Genomic DNA, 14,554 nt, shown 5'->3' on the forward strand with positions numbered 1-14,554 from the left:
AAACTCTTGTGTGCAGATTCATTCTAACATATTGCTGTAAAAAAAAAGTTTATTATTACGTTACGGTTACATGCTTCACCCTCCAACCCCCCTCCCCCCCCCTCACTCAACCTCCCTCCCCCCCCCCTCACTTCCCCACCAAACCCCTCCCTTTTCCATAATATCTTACTTTGTACCAAATTGTGAGCAATGTAAGGGTTTTGCGGTACTGAAGACTATTACTGTCATTTATTTCCATTACTTTGTTTCTTTCTTTAGCTGCATTGGAGACATTTCTTTACCTTGATAATATTACATACTATATTTACTTCAGAGTATCTTCAATGTCTCCATACAAATGCACTTTTACTATCATTACAGTTATTAAATTTAAAATAAATGACAACTAAAACTACTCAGAAGGTGAAGACGGCTTGACTGTTCTATATCATGAATCACAGTATTATGTGTCAATACCACTTAATTGCTACCCAAGAATTACAAAGTTGTATCTGCTCTGTACCTAGTTTAGAGTAATTTGACATCAAAGATTTGAATTTCACAACCTTTTTCGAATGAATTCTTTGAATATCTTGATAGCGACTCCAAATAATCTTACGATTTTGATGGAGCATATATATTATAGAGCATTTGGTTTCTGACTTCATGGTCTTTGTGACTAAAAACGGCCAAAAATGTCAGATCGAACTTTGTAATTCTGAGGTAGCGTAATGTCTCTGAGTGGCTGGTTGGCGGGTGCTCTGATGTGGTTGGCTCTTTCTTTCCTACCAAACTCAAAAACCTATCGTCCTTATCACTTCTCCTCCTTTTTTGTGTTTGATGCTCTCGTATTGAGGGCTCTCGTGGCCTAGAGGTTAAGGTGTTTGCCTCTCTTTCAAAGGTTCCTTCTCTTAAATTGTCTCCTTTCATCTCCTTTCCTGCTCTCTGTAATGTTCTGTCATCTTCTTTCATCTCTTCTTTCTGCCCCCCACCCCCTCACCTCCTTTGCCCCCTCCTCTGGGCTCCTGACTCTTTCTACTGATACTCCTTGGCTCTTTTCTGCTGCCTTTCAGCCATACCCCTGATCTTCTAGTAGGAAAGATAAAAGCCTAGCCTTCTCGGACAAGGGCTAAAAATCTCAGAGGTCCCGTGTGCAAGTTGCGCACGTTTAAGATCCCTTGGAGGTCCAAAATCGATAAGAGTAGGCTTCGACCACAACCCGGACAACATTCAAAATTTCCTACTAACTGAAAATGTGTAATGTGTCCCGCACGCTCATATGACCTTATGCAGTTGCAAGCACCGTAACATACTTGCAAAAACAAAACAAACAATTCCAAACAAAACTCTCTCGTAAATTCTCTTGTCTTTGGAATTTATAATATGAGCCAATAGTGTTGCAAGTACTTTAAACGTTTACTGAAAAAAAATGTCTGTGAAATATTACAGATTAACAGATGGCAATGGCTGTCATTTTATTGCAAGAGTTATTCGTTCTCATCTGCACAACAGAAATCGTTTGGGAGGCAGGCTGCCTTGGCCCTGACAGTTAGGCTGTCCCCGTGGTTTTATGCACGCCGCATAATTTAGCAAAACATGATCACTTTTTGCATAATTTCTGCTTATTTTCCTTTATCATTCTTTGTTAAAATTAACAGAATCGCACAATTTCACATTTTTGGGCTCAGTTTGCAAAATTTCAGAATTTGTTTTGCATAAAACGACGGAGACAAGTTAGGGCCAACCTAAGTGGTACACAACATCCGTGCGGGCAGAAGATAAAAAAAAAAATTATCAATCAAAAACTTCCCCGCTCAAAAACCAAACCCACGTCTTCTGTAACGTAGTAGAGCCCAAGCACTCCACCACAGACACCAGTGTGAACAGCTCTTCCAAGTCATTTTTCATTTGACATCTGGGAGGAAACAAGTGGGTGGTCGGTAGGTGCTTTGGTGTAGTCTGCATTAATTATAATTATATCATACTCATACACCTTTCCAGCCATATCATTTAGGCCTATAAAAGAGTATTTTCTTATAATCCACAGCTGACTATAATAAATAAGTTGGCCAAAAAGGTTACATGGATGCAAGAAAGATCAACAGAAGAGAAGTAGATTATCATTGAAACTTTATTTAATAGTACATTGGGTTAAAAAAAAGCGAATAGCAAATGTTACACAAGTTATAAAAGCAGCAGTATAAATTTCTTTAACTGAGACCCCAACATGATTTTGTAAAACTTTGTTGACTACTGTAGCAGATTCCATTGTGAGCAACACAACAAACAAGCACATGATACAAGACAATATTTACATACCCATTTATACGAAAAGCAAACAAGATATGTGAACAAATATAAGAAGTATAAAAAGTAAATAACTGTAATCTTTTTACGGCCCCCTCCCCCCCCGCCCTCCCCATCGTGGTGAAATCAGGCGCTCATCTAAATAATGAAATCGAGGATATCGGCATTTCTCCTTCCGTTTGACAATTTTTTTCAAATTCTTGCCTTTGGCTCAACACCTGTTATATCCATGTAAAAACACATTTTCATGAAAATTTTACAGAAAAAAGTTGATTAAAGGCACAAAATATGTCATTTTTCAGTTTTATAGGACTCTCAAGCTATTGAAGCTACCAAACTTTGGCAACCATTTTCTCACGAATATTACCACTGAAACCAGGCAACCCCACCTCTTTCAACTGCAAATATCTTTACTCCTATTCATGATATGTGAGTATTTTTTCCACCAAAAGCAAAGCAAATGAACAAGCTTTTAGATGATACCATTACTCCACATGTCCAAAAATTGACGAGCGTCTGATTCCACCACGTCGTGACACACACATTGATGATTTACCAGACGGGCTGCTGCGACCCCGTCTGTCTGTCAGAGCCAACCCAGACAACTGAGCCGGGCAACAGGAGGATCCCCGAAGTAGAAAGATGGAAATACTAGACAAAAATACACTTCTCCAATTTCTATATCTATCGCCAACGACGGTTAATACCTTGACCGCTACTTATGCCACAGGCTCCAACACACCGCGACTGCTCAGGGTAAGACTCTATTTTTAGTTTAGTTTAGTAGAGGTTTTACGATGCTCGCAGCTTAATAAGATCATATGAGCGCCAGAAGATTAGAGGTGTTACAAGAGAGTAACAAACATAAAAAAGAAGAAGGGGGAGATAAGGACCATAGATGTTTGATGGGAAAGAAGAAGTAAACCACACCAGAATACCCGCCAACCACCCACACGTCTCAAAATGGCATACGGTGGAGGCTTGTACTCATCAATCAATCAACATTTGTAGTAAAACATGTAAAATTGAACAAAATTCAAAGGTAAAAATTACGGTACCATCAGTGGAAGTTTGAGATTACTTGAATAAGATACAAGGAGCCTTTAGTTTTAGTAAAGAGTTTTACTGGCAACACAATTAGGTCACATACGTGCCGAAGATCAGAGCTAGCTATGACAAGAGAGTAACAAACACAAAAAAAGGAGGAGAGATCAGGATGATAGATGTTTGATAGGAAAGAAGGAGCAAACCACACCAGAGCACCCACCAACTACCCACACAAGGAGCTTTGAGCTTTCAGGGTTACAAGAACTTTTGTTCACCATAATATTACAGTGGTTCTACATAAGATAAATATCTTGATCAATTTTTAAAAAATATAATTACTTCAGAAACTTTGAGGCTGGTCCAAGTTTTGCTGACCTTGAAACCATACATGGGAGAATTTCCTCTGATAGAGTATGAAATTAAAATATGTTATCCGTCTGCCAGAAAAAATAGTGGGGTGCATGACTGGCATCCAAACTGTTGTTATCGATCCAGAGAAGCACCAAAACAGTAGGAAAAGTCAGGGACTCCTTACAGGTAATTTTAAATCCCCAAGCCCCGTATGGGTCAGAAATTGTCCTACCACACCCAGTAATCACAGGCTTTGGGCAAAATCAGTTTTAGTTTTAGTAAGAGTTTTACGGTACTTGCAACACAATAAGGTCGTATAAGTGCCGCGGATTAGAGGTGTTGCAAGAGAGTAACGGACACAAAAAAGAAGGAGGAGAGATCAGGACAATAGATCTTTGATCAGAAAGAAGGAGCAAACCACACCAGAGCACCCCCCCCAACCATCGGGCAAAATCAGTCTGTGATGAGCCAACCCAATGAACCAACACGAGTCCACACACACAGGAACATAACACCATCCAGGTAATAGTCCAAAACAGCTGAAGAAAGCTGCTGGAAACAGTCGAAAAACTCTGAACTGTACAAAATTTCTGTAAGAAGTTAATGAAGGTATACTTTTACCCACCGTGACTCTTCATTCATTTTCAAATGAGAAAGTCATGAACTTTAAGTCTGTCCCCGTGGTTTTATGCACCCCGCATAATTTAGCAAAATTTGATCATTTTTTGCATAATTTCTTATTATTTTCCTTTATAATTCTTTGATAAAATTATCAGAATCGCATAATTTCACATTTTTGGGCTCATTTTGCATAATTTCAGAATTTTTCTTGCATAAAACGACGGGGACAGTTTAAGTGAAATGGAAGACAAAAAAGACCATCGGTGTGAGACTAACACTCTCACTCTTCTTCAGTTGTAACTTTCCCCTCATGCAACAACAGTCTATTTCAAAAGGAACCATACATCTCTCGACAAAAGACACGTTTACAAGACACCATTTGTCCCCTATTCACAACCAATATTACCAGCAGACAAAGACCTCCAACCAAACCTTGACCAAAAAGTCTTTTCCTAAAAATCTAATCAGGAGTTTCTCAAAATCGGGAGTTTCCAAAATCCTAGTAGATTACCTTAAGTAACAATCATATCCAAGTATGCAAAGACATTCAAATAAACGTACATAAAAATGCATATTTTCAGGGCTTTAACAATAATTGCGTATAGATTGCAAATAAAAAAATATTTATTTTCTTGTCGTTTACAAGAAGCTGATGGAAAAGGAATTCAAGATAAAAATTGGATTTTATGAGAATCCAATTGGGATTTTTCAACAGGCAAAAAGGAACTAGAGACCTTCAATTTTATCAGAGTACCTGGCAGATCTGGACAATGGCAATGAAATATACAGAGACTTAGTCTGGTCTACATTCCCAATTACAAATTTACCTCACAAAAACATATGATATAATCAAATAAATACAAACTTCAACTCTGACTCTTAAAGTGTGAAATGAAGTACCCATACATGACAGTATCAAATTGAATTATTTCGAGTATAAACTGGTCGCACACTAGCTCTAAAGGTCCTTTATTTCAGGAAGAACAACTTACAGCTGCCACTGTCTACACTTCGGACATGATTTGTCACAGAAACTCATTAACATTGATCTCTTTTTAGGATTTTGCATATATTCAACACTCTACTAGACCTAAACAAGCCATTCCAAAGTCAGAGCATTTAGCCTAGCGGAAGAGGAAAGAAGAAGGAAGAAGGGAGACTGAAGAAATGGAAGGGGGGAAACAATAGAGGCAATAAACCAATCCAATACCCACATGGACATATCTATCAGTACAGATGTTCCTATCGTCAGCTTATTTCCAAAAAAGCCTATGTCAAACTTGTGCTTATTGATCTGAAGAATTCAACCCTATCTGTACGTCTTGTTTTACCATCTTATCCATATGACGTGGGGAACTCTGTACCACCACTTTCCAAAGAGGAAATTAATTTTACTCGTTAATCCGATCCGTACAATTTGCATAGCAGTCTGTCAAAATGATATTTTGAGAAATACTGAAAGTTTCAAAGAGATCTTCGCACTAGAGGTATTCTAAAATGTGAAGAATACAACCCCAGGGGTACAAAATGACCCCAGGGCATACAGAGAGGGTTAATAAGAAGTCTAGTTGGACAATTGTCTCACTAACTTTGTGTTGAGAGCCTATTTTCATAAGACACAGTGAAAGGTAAATGTGAACAGGGTCTGTGGCTCCTTACAACATAACATAGGTGATTATTGGTTCTTTGTCTGAATGGTAGCAGTGCAAGAAGGAGCAGGGTCTATTTGACTATTTTATGCCTTTCAGCCAATAATGTCTGTTTTAGTAGAGGTTTTACGGCGCTCGAACTGCATAAACTCATATGAGCACCAAGGGATGGATGTCAACAGAGAAGTCCTTACAGGCAGTCAGACTTACTCTGCTCACCTCTCTAGCTTCAACAGCACAAAGTCTGCTTTGACTATCAAGGTACCCCCGGAAATAGAGGACCACAAGAGTGTGAGAAACATACAAAAAAAGTAAAGGAAAAATGACGATAGTAAGGAGTAGGAAAGAAAAAGCAGCAGTTCCCTATTGTAGTTCTGGCACAGTTATGAGCAAGACATCGATGAATCAGCCCATTTACAATTCTACTGTGCATAAGAACAGGTTAATGTCCCCCTTTTGGGAATGGCCTAAAGATACTTCAGTCGGTAGCACCGCCCCGGGGGGTGTCAGTCAATGAGGAGTGTGAAATGTGGTGTGGACTATTACTTATATACATCCTGCTATGGGGGAGGGGGGTGGAAGGAGGGTGTTGTGTGTTGGATGTCTATGGTGAGAGGGGGGGGGGGAGGGTGTTAACATGCTATAAATGTTATGGGGGGGGGGGGAGAAGAATGGTTTACAAAAGCTTGCAATTACAACAAATTTTGGACAATTCTGACAAAAATCTGGCCTTTAATTTGCGACTGATCACAGGTGGCTGTAGTCTTTGCACATATCATAACAAAAAACTTAAAAGTTGAAAATAGAAAGGAACTCTGTTAACATTTCGTTGTTGTTACAAGTACGAAAGGCGACTATAACAAGCTCTTGCGAATGCTACAGACTAGAGATCCAGTACTTCTTGTGAACCCGGAAAATCAAAAATTGTACTTTCATTTCAATTTGAAGGAGTCTATTTTAAGAACTATACATATTGATGGAAAAACTTGAATTATATACATACACATATATATATATATATATATATATATATATATATATATATATATATATATATATATATATATATATATATATAAAGGCCTATATATTGCAAGCATACACCCAGGCCTTTTAATAAGAAAGTGCATTCATTGCTCAAAGTTGTTTTTTAGTTCTATATTTGTCAGCTTTCATTTTCAATTGCGAAAAAAAAAAAAAAAACATTATATTTTCCAAAGAAAACATGAAACATAGAATTGCAGTCAGTTTTAGTTTAGTTTTAGTAAGTGTTTTATGGCATTTGCAACAGGATAAGGTCATATAAGTGCCGGAGCTGTTACAAGAGAGTAACAAAAACAAAAAAGAAGGACGGGAGATAAAGACGATAGATGTTTGACAGGAAAGAGGAAGCAAGAAGCAAACCACACTAGAGCATCCGCCAAACCACCCACGCAGTCAGTTTTGCATGCTTTTGCATTAAAGGTATATGGTAAGGATTCCTATGGTGGTAACACTCATCAACCTTAATTGACCAAATAAATGAAGTTGATAAGCAAAGAGAATAAAATAAAACCAGTAAAGAGTGACAAAAACACATGTGTAAACATAATAATATCGAGGAAAATAACACCCGCCAGTTGTGAGGCAAAACAATAATTAGTTGAAGCTTATAAGCCCATGGACAGGCCTACGTTAATGGTCATTTAGTGCTAAGAAAGAACAAGACAAACAGAGAGAAGCAAGAAAGGTAAAAAATTAAAATCTACCACTGGCGTCCTCCAAAATTGCCCACAAGGCAAAAATGTACGGAAATATAACAAAAGTATAAAAAAGGGTATTTCTCAATACGGGGTGAAAAAATGAAGTTTATATTTGTTGTAGTGTATATATAATTTTTCATCATTGAGGGAAATGTTTCTGCTTGAATATATGAAGCCAAGACAGTATAATGTCATAATGTTCATCAAGCTGAATTAGAATGTAGTTTGAAGTTACAGCACTTAAAGATATATATCTGCCACCTGTTGTTATTTCAAAGGTTATGGGATTGACTGACAACAAAATGCAATAAACTAAGAGCAAAATCAAACACAGTAAAACCAAAACTAGAAGCAAAACTCCAGTACTGAAGTAACGACACAAAAAGAACCCCATTTTTATTTGGATGATTAATTGAGATCAGCGTGAAACAATCTATGGAATGAAGGCCCTAGAATTTTCTTCTCCAAAGCAGGAAGATTGTTTCAGTCAAGGTGAAGCTCAAAAGTTGTCAGCATTTATGGACTAAGACAAGAGACTGTGCCATTTGTACAGACAAAGCCTACTGATATGGAATGAAACTGGCATTGATTTTCTTACATCACAGAAACTGAAAGCGAACCAACACTGAGGTATCATTGGTCACTATCTCGGCTAACAAAGAGAAGTACAGGCTTCGAATCCAAGAAATTTGCGGATTGCCGCACTGAATTATTCCTGGAAATTCATCTTCTGGTCCTGGCATCCTGACAAGGAGAATTCAAATGTTCCACCATTCAATATATCTTCATTGTATACAACTGGAACCAGGATCTGCTCTAAGGGAAATAAAAATCAATTTTAAAAAACACAGCAGATACAAGTGAGTCAAGGACATATATCCATGAACAGAGCCTCATATAATAATAATATTAATAATAGATAGCATTTGTATAGCGCAAATCCCTGCTCAACAGCAAGCTCTATGCGCTTTACAATCTATGCAATTACCCCAGCAGACCAGAAAACATTCTGAAACAATCTCAACTTCCTGGGAAGCATACAGTGCAAGCGGCCATTTATAGGCGCTAAAGCCCTAACATACTGACAAGATCTTTCGCTGTCTATATCATATTATCCGGGTACCCATTCCCACCTGGGTGAAGTGGGGAAAATGCATGTAAAGTGCCTTCTCCAAGGACACAACGTCGGGTCCACAGCTCAAACCCCCGACCCCGCAACCTCGCGATTACGAGCCCGGTAACCTAACGACTCGGCCACCGCGGCACAAACAAACAGTATGTCACTTTCTATTTCTATCAGGACCATTCCTCCTCTCTCTGCTCTATATATCAATGTATCTATATATATTTTTCCGTCATAACACAATATTTTATGTGTTGCTACTTGTATTTTGTAAAATGCTCAGGACTTGTCTTCTTTAACTGAGTTTGAGTGCTATACAAATATAATATTTAATATTATTATTAACAAATCTACCTCTCAATTTTCGAGTAATGATTCATCAGCTGCATTTGTCAAACCATAACTCAAGTGCTCGCAACTCATCTTCTCACTGTACATATGTACTATTGCATTCTTTACCACATACACTATTGCATTCTGGACCATAGGCTACTAATAGTGTACATAAACAGCTCCATACATCACACTGAGTACTGCAACCTTGGTAACAGTAGCATACTCATTCACTGCTCACTGAGACAAAAAAAAAGAATACTGTTGATCTAATGAGGTGATCACAACAAAACATTTACATATGCAAAGGCCACACGTTATATTCTCTCAATTAAGATGAATCAATGGAAAAATTAATTAAATGCGTACGTTAATCTTTCTTTGATTTTCCAAGTAATTTATATAATATTATTCTGAAAAAAAGAGAAATGAGATGACTGTAAGCAGAAACAATGCTGTGGGGAACTGCAAATGGCACAACAAATGAGAAGCTTTTGCAATATGATATAACAACATTATTATTAATCAGCTCAAATAGCAGCCAGACAACATTTTTTGTGGACAATTAATTAATGTTTGGACAATTTTGCCAGTAAAGTAGCAAACTTTGGAAGCTGTGGTTCTGGCAAACAGTAAGTCTTTGCAGCCACTGTGACCATCCCTCCCTTCCTCTGTGACGTCTGAAGACTCTGCAAGCATCACAGAAAAGCATTCAAAATGTACAAACGGAAGCCAATTCCGGAAGCCAGACGAGGCATTTGAAAATCGTGAAAAAGAAATGCCTTTCGGGCCTCGGCTTAGGACCAAGTTTAAAAACTGTTTCTTTGTTCCTGCGTATTTGAAGTAAAAAAATCTGTAACCATCATTATGTTGTTCAAGCACAGATCCAGATGAAGTGGAAAATCCCATTGCAAAAATAATAAAAACTTTCACATCTGCACTGCTGTCAAATACGTTTCCCACAAGTTATTGGCTTTGACATTCAACTTTAAGTTTGTAAACTTTGTCTGGTATATTGCAAAAAATTCTGACGTATACAAAAAGCTGAGCAAGTGTATATATAACAGTGTGAATTCAGGTAAAAAAAAAAAAAGCCAAAGGACTCAACTTAGTAGTAAGTTTTGCAGTAGTGAGCAAATATCAATCAACTCAGACAGAATTACTGAACACAAACCTGGCACTTCCGTTTTCCCAACGTATGCCTGAATCTCAACAAGGCCAATCGCTACCTTAGAATTACAAAGTCTTACCTGCCATTTTTGGCCGTTTTGAGTTACCAAGACCATGAGGTCAGAAACCTCTAGCTGCTCTATCAAAATTGTAAGATTATTCAGAGTCATTATCCAGATACTCAAAGAATTGCATTAGATAAAGCTTGACATGATATGAAACTCAAAATCTTTGACGCCAAATTTCTTAAAACTCGGTACTGAGCAGACAGAACTTTATAATTCTAAGGTAGCGCAATGAAAAAAACAACAATTCTACATCAGGAATTGCAAAAATGTCTGCAAGGATACACCTCAAATACGAGAACAACAAATAATAAACAACAAATTTACTTTCATACATACTCATTAGGCCTACTCACAAAAGAGAAGAAATTGTAAAGGTACATTTTTTACACCCCCATTGACACACCTTCAATGTGCAACGGTGAAGAGCCCAATGCAACAGCACAGCTGCAGATTTTTTAACAAAGCCAAAGACTTTAGAACAAACAACGACCGGAAGTTCTTTGAGCCTCATTAGATTGCCGTAAGAAAAAAGGTAATAATAATAATAATAATAATACATAGCATTTGTATAGCGCATATCCCCGCTCAGCAGCAGGCTCTATGCGCTTTACACTATATTATTACCCCAGCAGACCATAGAACACTCCGAAACATTCTCAGCTTCCCGGGAAGCATACAGTGCAAGCAGCCGATTAAGCGCTCAAACACTAACAAACTGACAAGATCTTTCGCTGTCTATAGCCGGGTACCCATTCCCACCTGGGTGAAGTGAGGAAAATTCGTGTAAAGTGCCTTTCCCAAGGACACAACGTCGGGCCCTTGATGGGATTCGAACCCACGACCTTACGGTTGAGAGTCCGAGAGCCTAACCACTAGGCCACCGACTTATAAGAAGTAGAAGTAGTTTGTGGTATAGACGAAAAGTTTTGCATTTTAGAAAACAAAGTATAAAGTCAGTACCAAACATGTCAGAGTTCAGCCTTTGCCACACAAAAAAATGTCCCCTTATTTAGAAAGAGAAAGAAAAGGGTGTGGTAGTGATCAAAATCAAAAGTTATTAGATATTGCACACACAAAATATGAGCATTAGATTCTTATTATTCTTACTGGCAAAGATAGAAAGAGTCACACCAATGACGACATAGTGAGAAAATGTAAGAAAGGATGACTTGACAACTTTTTGCGTCATGCTTGTCTCGAGAAAAGAAGCATTATTTCTAGTGGGAAAGGTAGCGGAGAGTGGGTGAGCATGTGTCAAAAGACAAGTGATTGTGTGGCCAATGAGCAGACAGTCACAAATTTTTAACAACCAATTTCACTGGCTCCAAGCCAGGAATACTTACGAAGCATTATACTGACAAGTGAGACTCCTGCCACAAGAGTGGCTTATGTTTGAACAGTGAGGTTGAGAGCTTTTAGTTTTTTGAAAAAAAAAATGAAAAAAAAGACCTTTCCAAAAGAGCACGAGACTGCTGTGTCTGAAACATTCTGAGTGCCCACTCTATCACTCACGGGTCTGAACAAATCTAACGACAGCACCAACAGTAGCAACAACATCAACCACAGCCAGTGGGGTCAACAATTCAATGTGACAGTTTTTGAAATCATTAAGGTACCCTTCGCGCAACTGTTGATCCAGCAAAATAAATCTACAGCAGCACCTGACATTAACGACAGCCTTGTTTGCAATACCTGAGTTACAACATGGAATAAGCGAAGTAAAATTCTTTACAAGCAACATACTGACAGTACAAACAGCACATTCTGTCACACTTCATGCCAATGTATATCGGACGCTATAAAATAAGAATCCCACCTAGCCAAGAAGAGTACAGAAAACACTTGGCACACATATTAGACTTTCATGAGCAGATGTCATCTTAGCAAAGTCATGTCTTCAGTAAACCAAGAAAAGTCTGGGAGTTAAAACTCAGTTACCTTGACAAGTCTCTATAGATCCTTGTGATCACCAGCTGGTGCCAGATCTGACAGAGACATTGGCTGTCATGGTACGCCACTCATTTATTTGACTGGATGCTCTCAGAAAAAAATTACATCGACTGTTTGTGTCATCCTCCGCCATACCCCATTTCGAAGAGTGATGTATGACAGTGTCAGACTCAGCAGTCAACATACATTATCCTAGTCCATCATCTATCTGTTCAGGTTTTCCTAGTAAGTTGCTCTGGGTCTACCCCTGCCGCGTTTGCCCTCCATTTTTCCTGAGAGAAACGGATGTTGAAAGGCTTTACAGATCACAGACAAAATGCCGTCTGTGACCCCAGCAGTTATAAACTTTATGATTGGCAAACTTTTCAGGCCCAAAAATATATGGCCAATAAGCTTAAAATGTTGGTTAAGACAACTGTTTTGGAGTGCTCATTATTCTACTGGTCACAGAAATCTAGAAACCTTGCACAAGAGTACTTCCAGAAGAAGCATCTCTTCTACTTTTGTAGAAAGGGGTAAGTACATATCATATTCATTGGACCCCCTGTGACCTTTTAGCCACCCTTACCAGTAAATTTAAGTTGTCACATCCAATTGAAATGCTTTCAGTGTGTGAGGCAAAAGCTCCTATTCTTCAAGACCTCCATACAGTTTTGCTGTGTTGATAAAGACCACGCCACATTCAAATGCATTTCCACACAACATATAGTCAAATTAATTTGTTCGTGTAAACTGTATTATTAAGCAATGAGTCATGAAAAGACATATAAACAACATTTCAATAGAACAACACAACAAATCATGTCTTTACAATATATGGAATAAAAACTCCATAAAGGAAAAGAGAAACATTACATTATGCCTTCCATATACCTAAAATCAATAAGCGTCTCTTAACTTAAGCCACTTATATTTAATTTTAACAGGTCCGGAGACATCAGCTTTTACAGCCTCATTGCTCACACTGTGGGAAGATGGGGGCAGCCCCAATTTGCCTCCAGTATTATGTCTCAAAGCACTGCAGATAGCCATACCATAAGAAAAACAGAACAAGTTGAAACTTTTGTTATAAGACGAACACAGACATGTTGCCAACTTACAATCAACTTTAACCCCACAATGACAGAAACAAAATACATCAAAGTGGCACTGACAAGAATACTAGAATGAATAGCACAATAAAACAACAAAAAGAAGCATACATCTACATGACCCATTAAAAAATCACAAAAGCTATAAAGTAGAAACTACATTACACTACTGTGATCCTTTTTCTCCAATGCTGGCATACTTCTCCGGCAACCACAGAATGAAAACCCTTCACAGCCATACTCCACACAGACTTGGATCAACGATTACGACTACACAGCACGAAAAGCAGCCAGGGGGTTAATATCTCATCGAATTCTCTTAGTTTAACGCTTTGCTGCCTCATCTCGCCGATTGGCGATGTTTACCACCCATTTTTTTTGGATTATCCCCAAAATAATATGATGACAAAGTGTTAACACGTTAGGTGGGTTGTTTTTATTTATTTTTTAAATTCCAGAAACACTCGGGTACCATCAGACTGAACCCCCTACAAAACAAATATATACAGTACAATGCTGAACGTACCAAATCAAGTTTCACAAACGGGTAATTTCAAGTACTGGCGTAGATTCTCAGGAGCAACGGCAAATTACAATCACTCCTATGCATAGGCACCTTCAGTGAGGACAGATTCATCAAAGAAAACGTACAAATTTGAACAAATAATAAAGAAATTCTTCGAAAATTATTAAGTCAAAATGTAGAGACAAATGGCAGTAGAATATTCCTGCTGTACACGTGCCAACTACCTCTCTCCACACACACACACCTCCGCTGAAACACTTCCACATTTGGGAATAGTACCCTCATCCTTACCGCCAAGATGAGGAATCTTAACCATTATAACAAAAGACACTAATCAGACTGTTCTGTGAACTTAAGACACCGATAAAACTTTTCTGTCAAAAGTACCTAAACAGCACCACTGCTGCACACACACACAGTACGCGTGATGCACTATGGATTACTGGCAACCTAAAGGTGCGCACAAGCATACAAGATAATGAGGAATGATCAAAAGTTAGGCAAACACTGTGCCATTCTTCTCAAACATTATTTCTTTAATATACGGACTTCCCACCCATAAACATTCACATTTGAATTAGGAGGGGGGGGGGGGAA

Source organism: Aplysia californica, unplaced genomic scaffold (assembly GCF_000002075.1).
Source record: "Aplysia californica isolate F4 #8 unplaced genomic scaffold, AplCal3.0 scaffold00754, whole genome shotgun sequence".
NCBI classification, from domain to species: Eukaryota; Metazoa; Mollusca; class Gastropoda; order Aplysiida; family Aplysiidae; genus Aplysia; species Aplysia californica.